Source organism: Caretta caretta, chromosome 7, assembly GCF_965140235.1.
Source record: "Caretta caretta isolate rCarCar2 chromosome 7, rCarCar1.hap1, whole genome shotgun sequence".
NCBI classification, from domain to species: Eukaryota; Metazoa; Chordata; order Testudines; family Cheloniidae; genus Caretta; species Caretta caretta.
Genome location: NC_134212.1, coordinates 37,713,569 through 37,734,667, shown reverse-complemented (window position 1 = coordinate 37,734,667; position 21,099 = coordinate 37,713,569). Strand labels below are relative to the sequence as shown.

The following is a 21,099-nucleotide window of genomic DNA, read 5'->3' as shown; positions in this document are numbered from 1 at the left end:
TATAATCCATGTGTTAAGTGTTCATATTCACATGATTCAGAGATGGTCTACACCAGGGATTCAAACTTAAATTACCACAAGGGCCACATAAGGACTAGTACATTGGCCCGAGGGCCACATCACTGACAAACTCCCACCCTGCTGCCCCCGGCCCCACCCCCACTCCACCCCTTCCATGAGGCCCCCCCCGCCCTGCCTCTTCCAACCCCTTCCCCAAAGACCCCACCCCAACTCCACCCTCTCCCTGCCCCTACTCCAACCTCTTCCCCAAATCCCCACCTCTTCTCCGCCTCCTTCCCTGAGCGTGTGCCTCCCCACTCCTCCCCCCTCCCTCCTGGAAAGAGCAAAGCATAGGAAGCACCTGGAGGTATGCAGAGGAGCGGGGACGCAGTGCGCTGGGGGGTGGGGGGTGGCGGGTGAGGGGAGCTTGGTGGCTGCATAAAATAACTCCGCAGGTCACGTGTTTGAGACCCCTGGTCTACACACAAACATGCACCAAAATCTCTTTTAAAAAGTGTTAATTAGAATAGATTTATTTCAGTGCAAGTCTGTGTGGACACTTATTTCAGACTGAAAGTGTTCTGTTTTAAATTTTGCTAAGCTAAAATGATGTCTATACACAGACTTTTACAGAAGTAACAGAAAGTATGAATTAAAACTGATTTAGATAGTTTGGTGCAAGTTTGTGTGTAGATCCCCTGAGTTCCCTGTGTATATGATGGATTATAAAATCTACCAACCCAGGGAGAGGACAGCTGTCTTCCTTCTTGAGGTTGGGTGCTAGCTAAGTTGAGGAGGTAAATGCACCACTGACAGCATAGCTAGCAGGTGGATCAAGAAATGGCTAAAACAACACAAATAAATTGGCCCCAACTCCTTGTGCGCTCCTTGATCCGTTCCATGACAGTCATGGGGAGTTCAGTCGATGAGAAGCTATTAAGAATCTCTGGGGCCAGAAAAAGGACTGCCCTCAGTGTGCACCTATAACTGCAGGACACTGAGAGACTATTCCATCAACCATCTAATGGAGGAGAAGGCAAGGACAGCCTGCGACATCCTTGGTCTCTGTGAAACACAATGAAGAAAAGAGATGGAAGTGAAGTGGAGAGATGAAAGTACCAACATGTTGGAAAAAAGAGAAGGCGCGAGAACCGTTGGAGGAATCAGTTTTATCATCAAGGAATGGTCTTTGAAAATCATCTCCTACAAGTTCAAGTCATCGCGCATCGGAGTGCTACACCTCCAACTGAACAAGGAGAGCACCCTCAAGATTATTCAGCTATATGCTCCCACAAGCACAAATGAAGATGACAAAGTGGAAGAATTCTATCAGGAGCTTGAGGAAACCCTCACTCAAAAATCCACATATACGATCGCAATGGGAGATTTCAGTGCCAAAATTGGAAGAGAGAAAGAAGGTGAAAAGTTAATTGGAAGGTATGGCATTGGCAAACAGAATCCACGAGGAGAGCAACTGGCAACTCTGGTGGAGACGAAAGAAATGTTCATTGGTAACACCTGCTTTAAGAAGAAGGCCAAGAGGAGGTGGACATGCATTGCACCCAATGCAAAGAACAAGAATGAGATTGACTATATTCTGATCGATAAGCAGCGCATTGTACAAGACATCTCAGTAGTACCGTCATTTAACATCGGTAGTGTTAAATGAGCAGTTAAACCATCTCAGATTTGCAGATGACATTGTGTTGATCACCAAAAATACTATCAAACTACAGAAAATGCTGCGAGAACTCAACACAAAAAGCAGCCAAGTCAGACTGAAAATTAACCACTCCAAAATTAAATTTATGCGGTCTGATACCTTGCCAAAAGCCCAAATAACCATCCAGGGAGAACAAAGAGAAGAAGTTGAGCAATATGTCTATTTGGGACAAGAAATTAACATGCGCCACGATCAGGAAAGTGAACTCTCACGAAGAAAGAAAGCAGGTTGGTGCACATTCAGTTCTATCAAGGATGTCCTCCAAGGAAAAAATCAACAAAGCAACATGCACCAGCCTCTTCAACTCAACAGTACTGCCAGCAGTGTTGTATGTGAGTGAAATATGAGCGCTGATGAAGACAGAGGAGCAGCAACTGTCTGTCATGTAGGGGGCGATGAAAAGAAGAATTCTGGGAATTTCAATCCGCCACTGAGTCCCCACTGAAGTGATCAGACAGCAGAGTGGAGTGCAGGACATCTTTGCTGAGAGCAGGCATAGTAAAATGCAATGGGCTGGGCATATAGTGAGGCTCACTGACAATCGATGGACTGCAGCTGTCGCTGAGTGGTACCCATGGGAACTGAAATGACCACTTGGCTGACCTCCAAAGAGATGAGAAGATTTTATCGTGAAAAGACATGGCCACACATGGAGAAGGAAGGCCAGGATATGAGAAGAATGGAAGACTTATTGTGATCGGCGAAATCTATACAAGGGCTGAAGGACCTATCAGTCAAGGCGAAGGTGATAAAATCAGAGAAATTGTTTGATAAAACTGATAACTAAGTGCCACTAAGGCTGGAAAAAAATTGATTTGACATTGCAAAAATTTGTGTATACCGATTTGTTATGTAGGTCTATAACCAAAGGATTCCATCGCAGGTGGTTTCTTGTAAATAAAGTGTATCTTTCCCAAATGATATAGTCTTACATGAATCAGAATATTCTTGAATTTTATTTAATGACTTTGTCTAACAGTTTGCAGTCCTCTGCATGCTGTCACTAAAAGGTATGTGTGACATTCCCCTCTTGTGTTATCTGGATCGGTGATCGGCTTGGTCACTCCAATCCTTGACTCTTAGAGCCAGCCTTGCCCTGCTCTGCTGTGAGAACCCCCGCTCCTGGGATGTTCACACACAGCTTCTAGCATGTAAGGTGCTCTTTGGATTGTGAAACCGAATGACACTAGCTAATATCTCCGGTCCCAGACAGAATCCTAGGAACCTCTGTCTTGCAGTGTCCAGTTATGCCCACTGGACACTGCAAGCTTATATGAGTTTGTGAATTTAACCATGAAATTGATATGTACCAGGCTTGTTATTCCAAGGGGAGTCTCTCACACACTTCAAACCAAATGCACTGCTTCAGGTAGAACAAACAAATAGATTTATTAACTACAAAGATAGATTTTAAGTGATTATAAGCCAAAGCATAACAAGTCAGATTTGGACAAATGAAACAAAAGCAAAACGCATTCTAAGCTGATCTTAACACTTCCTGTGCCCTTACAAATGTAGATGCTTCTCACCACAGGCTGGCTGGTTGCCTTTCAGACAGGCTTTCACCTTTGATCAACGCTTCAGTCGTTTGGTGGTGATGTCTGTAGATGGAGGGGGAAGAGCATGGCAGACATCTCTCCCTTTTATCATGTTCTTTCTTCCCTCTTGGCTTTGCACACACCCCCTTCAGAGTCAGGTGAGCATTACCTCATCTTAGTCCCAAACTGACCAAAGGAAGGGGGGGTGACTCACTCAAGAGTCCAACAGATCCTTTGTTGTTGCCTAGGCCAGTGTCCTTTGTTCCTGTAAAGCTGGGCTGGGTTTGTTCCATATATTCCCTGAGGAGGTGTAAACTGCCCCTCTGCTTCTGGAGAGTTTTTTGCCTGGGCTTGCTTTAAGCCAAGAGGACATATTTTCAGCCTCATAACTATATACATGAAATTACAACCTATAACAAAGATTACTATAACATTACCTTAACAACAATGCTCAGTACATCATGAGCTGTCCGAAGACACCCAGCATGACAAACTTTGCATTAGATACCACACAATCATATTATAAGCATGAACATGGGACTGCTGGGTGTTCCCCCAAGGTACATTACATCACAGTATGATATTGTAGATATCCAGTGTCTCTGGGCTTGTTACATGTAGCAGCATGGAGGATTTATCTGATTTCTGTGAATGCAACTTGCTTCTAGGAAAATTTGGAAACATTGCAACCACCTCATCCAGTTCTCTGCCAGACTCCCTTCTAGACTACAGGATTCAGATGGCTTCATTCTATTTTTGCTAAGATTTAGTTTTCTTCTGATATCTTGTAATGAAGTTGTGACACAGAGGTGTGTTAAGAAACAACTTTTCATGGCTCCAGTCTTTAGACATGGCTCAAGTTACAAAAGGCTGATTGATCCAGCCTGATGACTGGGTCAGTGTCAGTTGACTCCATCACTGTTACATGCACTGGGTACCAGTTTGTTTGCAAATGCAGTGAAGTTTAATTAAATCACTGAAGTTATGTAAGTTCTGGCACCTAATTATCTGAACCTGCCCCTCCCTATATCCTACTGATATAGTTTCTATTGGATCACCGTTCTTATTGATTTTGGAATTGAGATCTTAAAGAGTGGTGGCAAGGTTCTCAGGGTTTAAGCCTCTGGGACATGATCTTTATGAAGATCTGTCAGGGGATGTCTACACTACAATAAGACACCTGTGTCTAGCCCAGATCATCTGACTCGGGCTCAGGCTTATAGGGCTATAAAATTTGCAGTGTAGATGTTCAAGCTCAGTCAGTTTGGCAAACTTCTAGGAAAAGTATAAGACATCTGCTAAGTCAAGCTGTGTACCATTTTATGGGCAGAATATGCAAGTTTGAGACTCTTTGGAACAGTATTTTGTTAATTTAATATGGACATGCTAAGGTGATGGGTGATTTTTATATAAAAATCAGTAAATAAATATCGTGTTTGAACAATATATTAACTTCAGTGGAAAAGCCTAGTCAGTCAGGCTTTCCAGCTCTTCTGCTTGCTGTTTGTGGAGTCATCCCAATTCCATACACAATAAATATAACACTTAATGATTTTGGCATGTGTTCTATTTGTGAAAGCTAACCAGACTGGTTTATTGGTCTTATTTTTACTTCCTGAAAAAGAGCCTAACCACAATAAAATGTACTATCCAGAACAAGGTACAAAAGTTGGTTTAAAAATAAAGTATAAATAGCGCTTTCCTCAAAAAATCTTTCAGAGCTTAGTGAATGTATAATTGTTCAGGTACAGAGGACTTTTGTTTATTTCCCCTACACTAGTTTGTTGCCCAGTTCTGGGCTACATAAAGATATTAGTGGTCTGTTGATTCTGAATAACCTTGGGTTATTTTTTTATAATTAGGGCTTCTGTTATTTTATTGACTTCATTAACAAAAATTTGCTACAGTACATAGTTTCTATAGAAACAACTTAAGGGAGTAATTTCTACAATACTATTCAAAAGCCTATAACAGGCAAAAAGACAGCTTATAGCAGGCAAAGAGGTGTTCACATATTCATTGCTATTGAACCTGTACTGATGTCATAATAGGAAAAAGTATATAATGAGAAGCTGATGTTAAAATGCATGATATTTTTGCTGTACACTTAGAAGTAATTTTGTAAAAAGAAGAGCTATTAAACAGCTGGGGTATAGGTGATGAAAGAGATTGACACTTCCCTCTTTCCTCTCCTAGATCCCATCCACTGAGATTCTTTAACAAAAGTCAAACCTTTTTACAGTTCCAAAAAGGATTCCATTCCCATTATCACATGTTGTGTATTATGTACTGAAACCCCATTTACTTAACATAATGCTCAGCTTTTAGCAAAGAAAGAAAGATTCCCAAGAATGAGGTTCAAAAGCAGTCTAGCCAGCACATTTCACTAACAGATTTGAAACTGCTCTTCTATATTGCTGTCTCCAGACAAAGCCAGACTGATTGGAATACAGGTACATGATGATGAACACATTCAACCTTTGAATGACTCCAGGCGTTTCTAGTCAATTGGAACCTATTAGCAATTAATGAGTCCATCTTAGCCCATATACAGGCATTGAGAGACATTAACCTTTCAGTTATTATATAAAAAGGTGTGCAAAGTACACATTAGTATCTGGTTTCGGAGTAGCAGCCGTGTTAGTCTGTATTCGCAAAAAGAAAAGGAGTACTTGTGGCACCTTAGAGACTAACCAATTTATTTGAGCATAAGCTTTCGTGAGCTACAGCTCACTTCATTGGATGCATTCCGATGAACTGTAGCTCACGAAAGCTTATGCTCAAATAAATTGGTTAGTCTCTAAGGTGCCACAAGTACTCCTTTTCTTTTTACAATAGTATCTGACATTTAGTACAACCTTACTTATTGAAAGTGTTTCAGGGGCATCCAAAACATTCAGATAAACAGATTGAGAAGTAGATGATAAAATGCAGGTGTTATCCTTGGGAGATATATTCACATTTTACTTAGCCTGTGGGATACTGCACATTGGAATTTATAGCAAAAGATACATTGAAAGGGGCATAGTCATCTTAAAACTCACATGCTGTAACAAGTGTGTGTTTGTTATTAACTTCCTAGGCCTTGACTGTACCAAGAGATTTTGCTACAGAGTTGCCTGTTGTAACTATACCAGTACAAACCCCTAGTGTAGTCACTCTACATTTTATCCTGGTTTCAAACTGGAGTAAGCTGCATCAATGCAAGTCACTATGTATACTGATGCAGCGCATCTACTATGGGTGAAGTCCTGGTCCTAGCTCTACAGAAAAATTTTTAAGAACTGTTTTTATTAGACTTTTTTGTTAAAAAATGGAAACATTTCTATTGGCCTTAAGTTTTATAAGAGTAGGAGCTGTTTTTTTTTTCTTAGAAATTCAGAAAAACAATTTAATGAGGAAGACACTAATTAGTACAACAATAATTATTACAGACATCGGGGAAATAGCAATGCAAACATAGAAGTCTATTGTTCTGTCACTCTCCAAAAATCTGTATGTTGGAATTAAATCTTTCAGCAAATGCTAAGAAATGAATTGAAAAATAGGAAAATCTGTTGCCAAAAAAGTACCATTTTAATTTAAAACAATAATTTTTTGAAGTTTTTCTTCCAGTTCTAGTAACTTGTATAGGCTGATCCTGCACTTATGCACTAACCATTCTCCATGTCTAAGGTAAAAAGTAAAAATTTGTTATTATAAATTTAAACGTGGGGGAACTTTCTGTTGACAGTATACAGTGTAAGACTAATTTCACCTTTGGGGTTCTGAGGAAGTGAACAAACCTCTACTCTCATTCTTTCTGATATCAAAACTGCTCCCTTAACTCTAACTGGGTGTTACTGCAAATATCATTCTCAACTGATCAGCGCTTGTTTATGATGGCTCCTGACAGAGTAACTCAGAGTGGAGGTAAGTCTTGCTGGAAGGGGGTTGTGGTAGTACAAATCATTCCAGACTTTGGGTGAGCACTTCTTTAGAGGTGGCCAGTTTTGTCCCAGAAGTGGTGGGACCAGCTACGGAGGTGGTGTGACTGGGGCTTCTGTCCAGTAGACATGCTCAATAAGGATATTCTTCCTTCAAAGCTGTTTTTGACAACTAAAGCTGAGCTCTTACAACTCTCACTGACTTCAGATGGAGCTGCGAGTGCTCATTTCTTCTCAGGAAGAAGCTATTTTGGTTTGATATCCCTTATTTTCCAAAGTCCATAATAAACATTGTATTGCTTACTAGTTTCCCCAGTAGACGTAGGCACAGTAAATTACAGTAAAACGTCATCTCAGGGCACTGTCACCCTGATACTGAAAAGTCAATAATGTATCTCTCTAAATAAGCCCCAAACCATTTTATAAAAAGCCTCCATAGTTTTGTACTACTGTAGGTGGGTGTTTCATCAGTATCTTTACTGGATACAATACAAATTTGTTCTTGATTGCTCTGTCTCTTGTTGTCAGTGTCTCACCCTTACTATGGTGTGAAATTGATGAGCTATGCAGCACTGATAAGAGGTATTAGGACCAGGAACATCTCAGAGTTAGCGCACACATTTTTCAGAGGACAACCAGTAAAAATGCAGAGTAGTTTTTAAACCAGAAATATGTGGCTTTACACCAAAGTATTTTTCCCCTAATGCAGCACAAGCTGGCTGGAGTGCTTGGATATGGTGTTGTCCCCTAGTTTTGGTGACTAAATCTACAGTTTTTAAGTTTACAAACTAAGTACTTGGTGAAACATTTAATACAAATCAGCAGTATGTTATTTCCTATTAATTCAGGCTTAAATAGAGACTGGGAGTGGCTAAGTCATTATGCAAGGTAGCCTATTTCCCCTTGTTTTTTCCTACACCCCCGCCCCCCACCGACGTTCTGGTTAAACTTGGATTTATGCTGGAAATGGCCCACCTTGATAATCATACACATTGTAAGGAGAGTGGTCAGTTTGGATGAGCTATTACCAGCAGGAGAGTGAGTTTGTGTGTGTGTGTGTGTTTTGGGGGGCGGGGGGGGAAGGGGGTGATAAAACCTGGATTTGTGCTGGAAATGGCCCACCTTGATTATCATGCACATTGTAAGGAGAGTGATCACTTTAGATAAGCTATTACCAGCAGGAGAGTGGGATGGGAGGAGGTATTGTTTCATGGTCTCTGTGTATATAATGTCTTCTGCAGTTTCCACAGTATGCATCCGATGAAGTGAGCTGTAGCTCACGAAAGCTTATGCTCAAATAAATTGGTTAGTCTCTAAGGTGCCACAAGTCCTCCTGTTATTTCCCATATAACACATAGTTTGTGATGCATTATTTTTTCTTGTAGGATTATGGTGCTTGTTAGCAACATGGTTTTAACTAACAGAGATGCAAGGAAAACTGTCATTTTTCATTATTAGAAAGCGTTAACAAAAATTATATAACATACACTGGACCACATTAATTCCTAGACATATGACTGAAGACCATGGAATATATCATACTTATCTTGTCCAAACTTATATCTATCGTTACCTTTAATTTACTTCCAAATTTTCTGAAAAGATATTTTGGTATAAATAAATTGAGTCAAAATCTACTTTGTTCCACTGGTGGAAAACAGCATTGCACAGATGTAAGGGAGGGCAAAATTTAGCCCCAAAATTGAAATAGTATGACCAAATAATGCTTGCAGAAGACAAGGGAAGTCATATGCAAGTATCTAGGGACAGAATTTGCCCATAGTATTTTTTTAAAAGGTAGAAAAAGTATAAGAAGGAAAAGTTCACCTCCTCCAAGTGTGTCTAAGTGTTCTTTCTGTTTTGTTTTCAGGGTGTTTCAGATATATGCCACTGTGCTTTTAGTTGGATGAAAATATAATTGCATTGAGGCTTGGCACATCTCATTGTGTCTTCTCTTACACACAGTATAGATTAAAACGAAGGCACTTAAAAACATTAATAATGCTAAGCACTGACATTCTTGCAGTATACAGAGATTAGTAAAAAGAAAGGGAGTACTTGTGGCACCTCAGAAACTAACCAATTTATTTGAGCATGAGCTTTCGTGAGCTACAGCTCACTTCATCGGATGCATACCGTGGAAACTGCAGCAGACATTATATACACACAGAGATCATGAAACAATACCTACAGAGATCATGCAGTTTCCACGGTATGCATCTGATGAAGTGAGCTGTAGCTCACGAAAGCTCATGCTCAAATAAATTGGTTAGTCTCTAAGGTGCCACAAGTACTCCTTTTCTTTTTGCGAATACAGACTAACACGGCTGCTACTCTGAAACAGAGATTAGTGAAAATCAACAGTGACAATGTATCATAACTCCTTTTGAGCCTTTATCAGTCTGTGTAATATGGAGCTGTAAAAGTGTTCATATCAATAAATTTTTTATAATACAGCTGCCAGGAAAGTTGGGAAAGTTATTATGCAAATGCATTAGCTTAAAGAGAGAGAGAGATTTTAAGGGGCCTCACCTTGCCTGGAAGAGTGGACCAAGGCAGATTAACAGAGTACCAACTCTTTTTGTTCCATGACTGCAGAGGTGTTAATGGGTCACTCTGTCTTGAATGGTCCCTTACAATATGTACTTATGCTAAACAGCCTATTCCCTTGCAGTTTGCTATGATGCTGGGAGTATCTTTCCTGGAACTGAAGAAGAGCTCTGTGTGGCTTGAAAACTTGTCTCTTACCAACAAAAGTTGGTCCAATAAAAGATATTACCTCACCCACCTTATCTCTCTCCCAACTCTGCTGGTATTTACAATTCCAGAGGCAAAAAAGGGAAAAGAGGACATAGTCAAAAGGAAGTGACTGTTTTCCATTCAACCATACTCCTGTCCATACTAACCTCTCCACATCATGTTCCAACAACTTGTGGATCTCAAAATCAGTCAGATTCTTAATCTCTCGGGTTCCTGAATCATCATTTTGAATTGTCAGTTATTCTAATTATTTTGCCATCATGATTCCTTAAATCTCTCTCTCCTAATTTGCTTCCAAGTGCAACTCAGGATGTTGATTTTGACCTCTTCGTAATTTGGAGGTTGGTTATTGTGGAGAACCCTCTCTCTCCTTGGGCATATCACAGTGATTGTGATTAGGTGATCTGCTCAAGCTAACAGCCCACAAGTTTAAGCATGAAGAGACTGATAGCAGAACATTTGTGGTAGAGGACTCTTGACTTAGGGCTTTTTCCCTATTCATCCAACAGAATCTGAGTTTATCACATGCGTATGGTCTATGCAAGGTATTGCTACCAAGTCTAGCTAACATTCTGGGATTTATCCGAGGAATTATTTGGAAGAAGTTAAATAAAAACCAAAAATCTTTAAAGGTGTGGATGGGAGTTTGACTTTTTACTAAAAAGAAAAGGAGTACTAGTGGCACCTTAGAGACTAACCAATTTATTTGAGCATTTATTTGCATCCGATGAAGTGAGCTGTAGTTCACGAAAGCTTATGTTCAGATAAATTGGTTAGTCTCTAAGGTGCCACTAGTACTCCTTTTCTTTTTGCGAATACAGACTAACACGGCTGCTACTCTGAAACCTGATTTTTTACTGATGTTTCAGAGTAACAGCCGTGTTAGTCTGTATTCGCAAAAAGAAAAGGAGTACTTGTGGCACCTTAGAGACTAACCAATTTATCTGAGCATAAGCTTTCGTGAGCTACAGCTCACTTCATCGGATGCAAATAAATGCTCAAATAAATTGGTTAGTCTCTAAGGTGCCACAAGTACTCCTTTTCTTTTTGCGAATACAGAGTAACACGGCTGCTACTCTGAAACCTGTCATTATACTAAAAGCACAGAGGTATTTGGCTCAGTTTAGGTTTTCTAATTCAGTGGTTCTCAACCTTTCCAAACAACTGTATCCTTTTCAGGAGTCTGAAGCCTGAGTCCCGCCACCCAGGGCTGAGGCATGTAACTTAGCTTTGGAGGGCCCCTGTGGCATGGGGACCCAGGCAATTGCCCTGCTTGCCACCCCCTAATGCTGGCCCTGCACATGCAACCCCCCTAAACCCACCCATGACCCCCAAGTTGAGAAATAATGATCTAGATGAACTGATGTACCCCCTGGAAGACCTCTGGATACCTATGAGTGGTGAGTGGAGCCCCCCTTCGGGGAGGCTAGCCCCATCTCCGTCCCTTCCACCGGGCCCCCCCACGGCAGGAGCCCCAAGACGCACACCCCAACCCCCACCGGAGGAGCCCCAGGCCAGCCGAAGCCCTGAGCCCCACCTCCCCTGCCCGGAGAAGCCATTTGCCAGCTGAAGCCCTGAGCCCCCTGCCCGGAGGAGCCTCGAGCTGGTAGGAGCTGTACCACGCCTCCCCTCCCCAGACCCCAAGCCACCCAGAGAAAAGCATCTTTCTGACTCTCATCTGGAAGAAGCTTTTCATATGCCCCATGCAGGTTCTGGGGCAGCTGAGGAGGTGGTATTTTCTACTCAGCTTCCTGGGTTCATCAGTAATCTCCTTGGAGACCAGGGAGATTACTGAAACCCAGGAAGCTGAATAGCTCATACTGCCTTCTCAGCCATCCCAGAACCTGCATGGGGCATAATAAACCAAAAACCTCACAACTGGGGTCCGGTGTCCGCAGTAGTGCCAAGGGAGGCTGAGCCTCCCCTGGCCTATTATACTCTCCACCCATGTGGGTACCCCCAGTGGTACTCATACCCCTGGTGGAGAACCACTGCTCTGAGTTATTCCCTCAAAGATAAGTGTCAAATTTTTCCTTTTACTTTGGAGCGGCATACAGACTCAGGTGATTAAAAGCCTCCTGGTTATTTTTCTTAATGGCTTTTTGTTGGTTGTTTTTACAGGAAGTGCAGAATTCTCTGAGGAAAGTGCTAAGATGTTTGTGTTGCCTTGTGAGTAATGGAAAGAATTCACCACAAAAATGAAAATATGCTACTGCTGAGTAGTGATATAGAACACTAAATATTAGGGATCAAAAAACAAATAATAGTGCAGATTCCTGATATTTAAGTTAGGCCCCTGACAAAAATGCTATTGTAGTGAAGTAACCTACACAAAATATTGGAGAAACTGTTTGTCAAGGAAAGGAGTACTTGTGGCACCTTAGAGACTAACCAATTTATTTGAGCATGAGCTTTCGTGAGCTACAGCTCACTTCATCAGATGTTTACCGTGGAAACTGCAGCAGACTTTATATACACACAGAGAATATGAAACAATACCTCCTCCCACCCCACTGTCCTGCTGGTAATAGCTTATCTAAAGTGATCAACAGGTCAATAATAATAATAATAATAATCAATAAGTCAAGGAATACTTATTGAACGGAATTAGGCAGAGATCTGATGCATAATGCTGACTCTTGCTTTCTAGTTCAAATTCTCATGTAAGAAAATACTGCTTAGTTGCAGCTAATTCTGTGTAACCTTGCTGAGTAAATTAAACTGTTCTGCATGGCTCCCAGTCTGCAGGCAACTTTCCTGAACCTAGTGTCAAATAGTAAGGCTTCATGGAAGAGACTGGATAAGAACAGAAAAAGTCAAGCCATATTATAAAATATTCCGTTTAGTAACCTTTTTATTGTTTACTGATCAAAACCATTGGAAATTCAGTGGCTTTTACATATGCCCCTCTCCAGAATGGAAAGGGAAGGAAAAGGGAAGAACAAGTGTCTATGGCAGGCTCCCCTTAAACCCCAAATTTGCAAGTTCAGGTTTCCTTGGATGAGGAACAGGTTTTCAAAGGTAGGAAAGGTAGTTTCTCAAGACCCCTGATCCCTCCTGTGGGTGTCTATCACAGAAAGGGGAAATAGAATACAGTATTTTGTGGTGTTTTAATACAGTGGGAAATGTATTGAAAAGGTAATACATGAAAATACCAGTCATTTAACAGATTATTTATATAACATAAGCATAAATCCCTGGCTTGCACTAGTATCTCAGAATAAACAATGGTATATTATAGTACCCAGGATATCATACTGCAGTGGTTATTGCCTTTGCAACTTCTTCAATTTCAGTTAGTCTGCATCTGCAAACAATTTAAAAAGTTTTTTAAATTTAAGACTATATGTGTCATTTTGATTTTCCATAGATGATAAAACAGTAAACAAGTAGCAAAAAGGATACTAACACTACAGATCTGTTGTCAGATGTGGTTGATTGCTATCTGCTCTTGTACATTGTTAGCAGGAAGACCTCTGTCTCACGCCTTTGTACTCGATCTTCCTTTCCCACACTGCAGTTGTTCCCTTCCCTCAGCTTCAGATATTCCTTGCATCACCTGCACTGCATTATATACAAGCTAACCTGCATGTTTCCCCAGTTAGAAGGCTAAATACAGACTGAGCGTGTACTTTTTCTGCTATACATTAAATGCTGCGGTGGTGTTTCATTTCATAGAGCCAGACTGCAGGAGTCACATTAGTTTTGTAACTACTCTCACTGAGGGCTTGTCTACACTTGACATGCTACGGCGACACAGCTGCACTGCTGTAGTGCTTCATTGTAGACACTACCTATGCTGATGGGAGGGATTCTTCCCTAGAGGGGGTAGCTAGGTCAGTGGACCTGGGCATGGCTCCAATTATCCAGAAACTGGAAATAATTGGGCATCCCCAACATCTTTTCCGAATAGAAAATACAGGTAGTAGAGGTGAGATACTTCCATAAAATCCTGGGCATCTCCTACTTCGACCACGTCACTAATGAAGAGGTCCGCAACATCATCACTCAATGTGCTGGGTCACATGAAGACCTCCTGTCGACCATGAAGAAACGCAAGCTGAAGTGGTACAGCCATGTAACAAGATCATCTGGCCTACCCAAGATCATCCTCCAAGGGACAGTATAGGGGAAGAGAAGAAGCGGTAGACAGAAGAAGAGATGGATTGACAACATAGAAGAGTGGACAGGAATGAACTTCGCGGAGACTCAAGCACTGACACACAATCGTCAGGGGTGGAGACAATTGGTTGAGTGCTCATCAATGATGGTGCCCCAAAGACCAATGCAGTTATGGGAGTGACGATGATGAACATCTTTTGGATAAATGTTAAACTGTAAATTTTACATAAGTATTTACTTGTATTATAATTGTATTTGTACTGCAATAAGCACCTGAAGGCCCAGGTAAGATCAGGACTACACTGTAGTGGGTGCTGTGCAATAATAAATACATATGGTAACCTCTTAGCTTAGTTGTGAGTCAGTTAACGCTGCTAATGAGGTAGGGAGGCAAATTCTGATGCTTGTTGGTTCTCCCAGCATATTCATATTCTAAGCAGCCACAGCCTCAAATCCCACTCCACACGTACACAGATTTCTTCTGCTTCTGGCAAGAACAATTTGTATAGGAGAGAGGAGACCATCAGGGTGCTTTGTGCCAAAGCATGTTAGTTCAAACCTTGATTGTGCCCTCAGCTGGGCAAACCATTTGCTGGGTGCAGCATCTTGGAGTTTTCTGGCAATTTAAAAATTAGAGAGTCCTTAGAGGACATTTATTTAAATGTACTGCTGCTCATGCTAGTTCTCCTGTGCCTGTATTTGAAAAAAGGTAAAGTTTTATTAAAACAGAATTATGTTTCTCCACTTATCTCTCCCTGTGCACTGGCTTGTGGAGAGACTAAGTTTACACAAGATTGCTAATTTGCCTTTGAATCCTTGTTTTAATACTCAGCCTTGCTCCTCACTAGTCAGATTCTCCTGAAGCCTCACGCGTATCTTGACTTTAGTAAGGCTTTTGATACTGTCTCACATGATCTTCTCACAACTAGGGAAATACAATCTAGGTGGAGCAGCTATAAAGTGGGTGCATAACTGGTTGGAAAACTGTTTCTAGGGAGTAGTTATCAGTGGTTCAATGTCAAGCTTGAAGGGCATATCGAATGGGGTCCTGCAGGGATCAGTTCTGGGTCCAGTTCTGTTAAATATCTTCATCAATTATTTAGAAAATGGCATAGAGAGTACACTTATAAAGTTTAGAGATGATACCAAGCTGGGAGGTGTTTCAAATGCTTTTGAGGATAGGATTAAAATTCAAAATGATCTGGACAAACTGGAGAAATGGTCTGAAGTAAATAGGATGAAATTCAATAGGGACAAATGGAAAGTACTCCACTTAGGAAGGAACAATCAATTGCACACATACAAAGTGGGAAATGACTGCCAAAGAAGGAGTACTGCAGAAAGGGATCTGGGGATCATAGTGGATCACAAGTTAAATATGAGTCAACAGTGTAACAATGTTGCCAAAAAAAACAACCATATATCATTCTGGGATGTATCAGCAGGAGTGTTGTAAACAAAACACAAGTAATTCTTTCGCTCTATTCCATGCTGATAAGGCCTCGACTGTAGTATTGTGTCCAGTGCTGGGTTTCACAAAAAGATGTGGACAAATTGAAGAAAGTCCAGAGGAGTGATTAAAGGTCTAGAAAACATGACCTATCAGGAAAGATTGAAAAAACTGGGTTTGTTTAGTCTGGAGAAGAGAAGACTGGGGGCGCACATAACTGTTTTCAAGCACTAAACATTTGTTACAAGGCGGAGGAAGAAAAACTGTTCTTGTTTACCTTTGAGGATAGGGCAAGAAGCAGTGAATTTAAGTTGCAGCAAGGGAGGTTGAGGATGGACATTAGGAAAAACTTCCTAACTGTCAGGCGAGTTAGACACTGGAACAAATTACCTAGGGAGGTTGTGGAATCTCCGTCACAGGAGGTTTTAAAGAACAGGTTAGACAAATACCTGTCAGGAATGGTTTAGTTATTACTTGGTCCTGCCTTGAGTGCATGGGACTGGACTAGATGACCTGTTGAGGTTCCTTCCAGTCCTACACTTCTAGGATTCTATGCATCAGTGGAAGGAAAAAATTGTTTTGGTATAATAAATAGCCCTTCATCAACTAAATCTACTTAATAGTAATGCTGTAGTATTGAAAACATTAAAAATGATTTTAGAAAGTAACTTCCTATTAATGAATGATTGATTCTATTAGGTTAGTTACTTATATTTAAATGTAGTCCCTTTTAGTGAAGTGAGAAGCCTTCTATTATATTTCAAGATACTAAACTGTGTTAAGATGCTCTTAAGGTTGCTGACATGCTATATAACATAAGCGCTAAGAATACAGGAAATCCTGAGTTAAGATTCTTTCACAAACTTAAGAAATCACTTCCTCTTTGACAAAGAATACTTCTTGAAGAAATAAAAATTCACATAGTAAACTTAACTCTGACTACAATATGAATTCAACTTTGCAATACTTACGGAGGTACTTATGGTTCCATGTCTAAGCCATTTCTGAAGAAGTCTAGATAATGATTGTCTTACACAGGGCCGGCTCTAGGCACCAGCTAAGCAAGCTGGTGCCTGGAGCGGCACTGCTGAAGGGGCTGCACGCCGGCTGTTTTTGGGGTGGCGCTCCAGCAGCAGCCCCGGCGGCAATTCGGCAGCAGCACCTCTCCGTTGCAGTGGCAACTCTTCTGACTCAGGTCTTGCTGTCGGCAGCAATTCAGCTCCCTCCGATGTTCCTGTTCTCTCTGGCAGCAGTGTATTCAGCAGGTTGGGTTTTTTTTGGCTGCTTGGGGCTGCAAAAAACGTAGAGCCGGCCCTGGTCTTAGACATTCTTATTTAGCCATATATCAAATACATTCACAGTACATATACAGGTACGTGGAAGGGAGGCTGCCCTTAATAAAGTACCTTGCATGGCGACAGGTTTCAGAGTGGTAGCCGTGTCCCATGAAAGCTTATGCCCAAATTAATTTGTTAGTCTCTATGGTGCCACAAGTACTCCTTGTTGTTTTTGCTTAATAAAGTAGGCTGCCTCCTCCCACGCTTTTCAAATAGTTTGAAGCCAGGCTCACAGGGAACATGGCTGACTCTCTATAGTTCAGGGGGCTAGACAGAACACAGGGACGGTCAGGAGCAGCAGAGACACCGAAAGGTGGATGAGGAGAGTGGGGGACTAGGAGGCAGATTTAGGTGTTCAGGGCAATAGGATGCAGGGAATGTGGCAGGATGCTGAGGGGAGTGTAGAGGATAGTGATGGTGGATCCACTGGCAGCTCCCCCAGTGGTGGTAGTGGAGGGTAAGTGGAGTGCCCTCTGAGCACAGTGTTGCCAACTCACAAACCGATCATGAGTCACAGGACTTTGGAGCCTGCAGGAGGAGCTGCCATGATGAGGGGCTGCCCTTAAGTTACATAACACACTTTTGAGTGATTTTCAGTTTAACCCTGAAACAAAACATGCAAAATTAAGGACTCACGCAGTCCCTAACGCGTTATGTAATTTATGGATAACCCAGGCGCAAGAAGCTCCCCGCTCCCGCGATTTCCAGGGCTGGGCGTGCAGGCAGAGCTATGTGTAGAGCCTTGGGGCTAAGGACACAGACCTTTAATTTCTATGCAGAGCAGAAAGGATACTGCTGTCATAGAATCATAGAATCTCAGGCTTGGACGGGACCTCAGGAGGTCACCTAGTCCAACCCCCTGCTCACAGCAGGACCAATCCCCCATTTTTGCCCCCGATCCTTAAATGGCCCCCTCAGGGATTGAACTCACAACCCTGGGTTTAGCAGGCCAATGCTCAAACCGCTGAGCTCTCCCTCCTTACCCGGAGCCCTGCCTGCATGTATGGTTCTCGAGCAGATTGAAGATCCTAGTGCAGTAGAAGGCAGTGGATGGGGGAGTAGGAAAAAGCTGATACTGGGTCTCCGGCCCCAGACCCAGCAGCAATACTATCCTGCCTCCCGCTGCCTTGGGACTTTCCCCCTACATAGGGAGATGCCACAGGGGGCAATGAGGCAGGGTGTCAGGACAGCAATAGCAAATGTATGGTAGTTCCCCTATCTTAGGGGTGAGGAGAAGGAGGTGGAGACTCCATCTGAGCAGCCTGGAGAAAGCGGGCATTTAAGGTTGACTTTTCAATCTGAAATTATCGCACACAAATAGCCGGAAGAGTAGAGGGGAGTTAAAAAGAGGCTTGCCAGTGCTGTGTTTCAAAAATGCAGGACAGACCTCGGATGTCCCCAGTCTTTACTAGAGCCTCTGAGGGCAAGGCCCATCTCCTCTCTCATCTTTCCTAGGGGTCCATTCCCTCTCCAGCTCTGGGCACTGTAGAGGAACCAGGACCTCAGGTGCTAGGCTATGCAGCCACTGCAGCTCCTGTTCCAGTTCCATATGGGTGCCAAGCGCTGAATCGGAGGCTGCAGTTGTTGGTCTCTGCCTACTGCAGTGCAGTGCACTGGATCTGAAAGAAGGGGTATGGACTGGAGAAAGAGCAGTTAAAGGAGGCTTTGCTGCAACCAGCAGGGGTTTCATTTGCAAGGGGCAACATTCAGCTGGGTTCTAGGAATGGAGGGGCATCCGAGCATATTTGAATGGCATTGCAACCACACGCGCTAGGTTGCAACATCACTCAAAATTGGCCCTGATACCCCTCTGTTAGTAATGCCACTCAAGTTTGGCTCAGACAGAGGGGCAGCTGGGCCAAATTTGAGTGATGCTGTGACCCCCTGTGCTAGGTCAAGTTGCCAACCAGTGGCACTTTGCAAAGTGAAGTGCCTGGTTGAAATATCAGATAACAGGCAGCCTGTACTGTTTCTTATTTATATATGGGACATCTCTTATATTATGAGATTCTTGGCAACACTAGTTGAAAAAAAAATCAAGAGAGACTAAAAACATGGTTTGAGAAATGTTTTTAAAATTTCATGCTTCATGGGGCCAGTCGCATGATTTGGGAGATCTAACCCATGATTTTTGATCTCGAGGAACTCCTAATTTTTTCATCTCAAATTTGGCAATAGTGTTTACCATAGATCCCATTTTATGTTACTATGGGTAGGACTTTTGAAATATGGCACTCCAGAATAGAGGCAACCCTGCATATTCTTGCTAACAAAGTGAAATGTGCACTTCTGTTGAATGAGTGAAATATCGCAAAGATAATTTGTTTCCCATGGATACTGCCCCATGGTTGGCAGGTTGTACCAGTCTCTGCCAGACACAAGTGTTCTGTCTCTTATACTTTAACAATACTGACATGCCAAAATATTATTGGAGGCTTCCCAGTCCCATACCAGGCCAACTGCCAGGCCTTTTTTTACTTCCGAGGCTGTAACAGGGTCATGGGTAGCCATGGTAATGAACTAACGGTAAGTGCTGCAACCTTGTCTGGAAATTATCAAATGCCAGCAGTGTATTGGGGTGAGGGATGATGGAAACATTAAGCCATTGGCCAACAGCAAAAATGTTTATTATATTGTCATTTGTTCAATCTCAAAAAGAAAGTGATATTATCTACATGGGTTTGTTCTCAAGTTCTGAGAACTGATACCTTGTCTTATGTAAACCAGGCAAGGCTTGCTATTGCAGCTGTAGCTAAAAAGGACAGCAAAGTTCTCAGAATTGGATTTCTAGGTTGTGGCATTGTTGCCATCACAATTAACTTACAGCATTGCACCTCCATGTTTGACATATGCAGTCTTACAGAAATCCAAGGACAGTTATTTTGCATGTTTACTTAAAACTTGTGAAATAGCTGTTATATCCCCCATCAAACAGTTAATCCCCTATGGGATCTTGTCTCATGTTTTCCTCTTGATCCAGAGCTACAGACGTCTGAACAGCTGATCTGAAATACTAGAGTCATTCCTGATTTAAATCATATTTTCAGTTGAAGTTAATTTCTCGGTCATTGTCGTGATTGGGGCTTGGGCAGTCACAGCAGTGGCAGTCAGAGGCCAAGAACAATGCTAAAGGTCAGAGCTGGAGTCAGGAACCAAACACTGAAACCAGGGGACAAAGCTGGGGTCAGAGTTCAAGTATTGAGACCAGGTATCAGGGTCAGAGTTCAAGGGCAGAAGCCAAGGGTCCAAGCTGGGGTCAGGAGTTCAACAGTGAGCTGAGCGGCAGGTTCATCACTACAATTGGGGTGAAAGTCCACCTTGTTGCATGGACATTTCCTGGAACTCCTGCTGGGCTAAAATAGTGTGCCACTACCAATTAGGGGCCATGAGGGAAAATACCAGTCTGGCCCTTTGAAGTTGTACTTCCTGTCATGTGTTTCTCCACTGGGTCTACGTGATAATGCATATAGCACTATCACAGCTACCGGGTAGTGGCATGGAGGTGTTGGCCATTGCACATCTTGGAAACCTGGGATTCTAGTCCCCACAGAACCTCACTGTCATTGGTTGCACTTTGGGTAAAGCTGAATGGGATAAATACTTACAGGAACATTGATTTGGCATTCTACAGTATATTCAAAGCTTTGCCTATAATCTCCACCCTGTTTTAAGAGTCAGATTAGTTACATAAGAACATAAGAATGGCCATACTGGGTCAGACCAAAAGTCCATCTATTCCAGCATCCTGTCTTCCGACAGTGGCCAATGCCAGGTGCCCAGAGGGAATGAACAGAACAGGTCATCAAGAGATCCATCCCCTGTTGCCCATTCCTATCTTCTGGCAAACAGAGGCTAGGGATACCATCCCTGCCCATCCTGGCTAATAGCCATTGATGGCCCTATCCTCCATGAACTTATCTAGTTCTTTTTTGAACCCTGTTATAGTCTTACAAAACACTACAGGTGTCTGTTTATGTCATCTTCCATGCATCAAGAAAATGAAAATTTGCACAAAATGTCACCTGTTCAAGGAACATGGTAGCACATATTGTTTTGAAAATGTAGCCTTAAGTGGCAACCACATAGGCATAAGAATGCCAAAAGTGAATCACTGAATATAAAAACAGATTGATGCAGGTGCACCAAATGATCTCTTTATGGTGCTGATGTAGCTCTCTAGATTGGCCTAGTGTAGATAATGAGCTAGAACTTCCGGCCTCATCCAGATAATAGACCTCATCTT

At 42.2% G+C, this 21,099-nt stretch overlaps 2 long non-coding RNA genes across 2 annotated transcripts in view; one reads left to right on the top strand and one right to left on the bottom strand.

Annotated features, from left to right (window-relative positions):
• Positions 1-16,804, bottom strand: part of LOC125640541 (uncharacterized) — a 30,371-nt gene extending 13,567 nt beyond the window's left edge. Inside the window, exon 1 of the long non-coding RNA XR_007357805.2 lies at positions 16,491-16,804. This is a non-coding gene — a long non-coding RNA (uncharacterized LOC125640541). The remainder of the gene's footprint in view (positions 1-16,490) is intronic.
• Positions 1-21,099, top strand: part of LOC142072736 (uncharacterized) — a 39,999-nt gene that overhangs the window by 13,548 nt on the left and 5,352 nt on the right. The gene's annotated exons all lie outside the window — the stretch shown is intronic.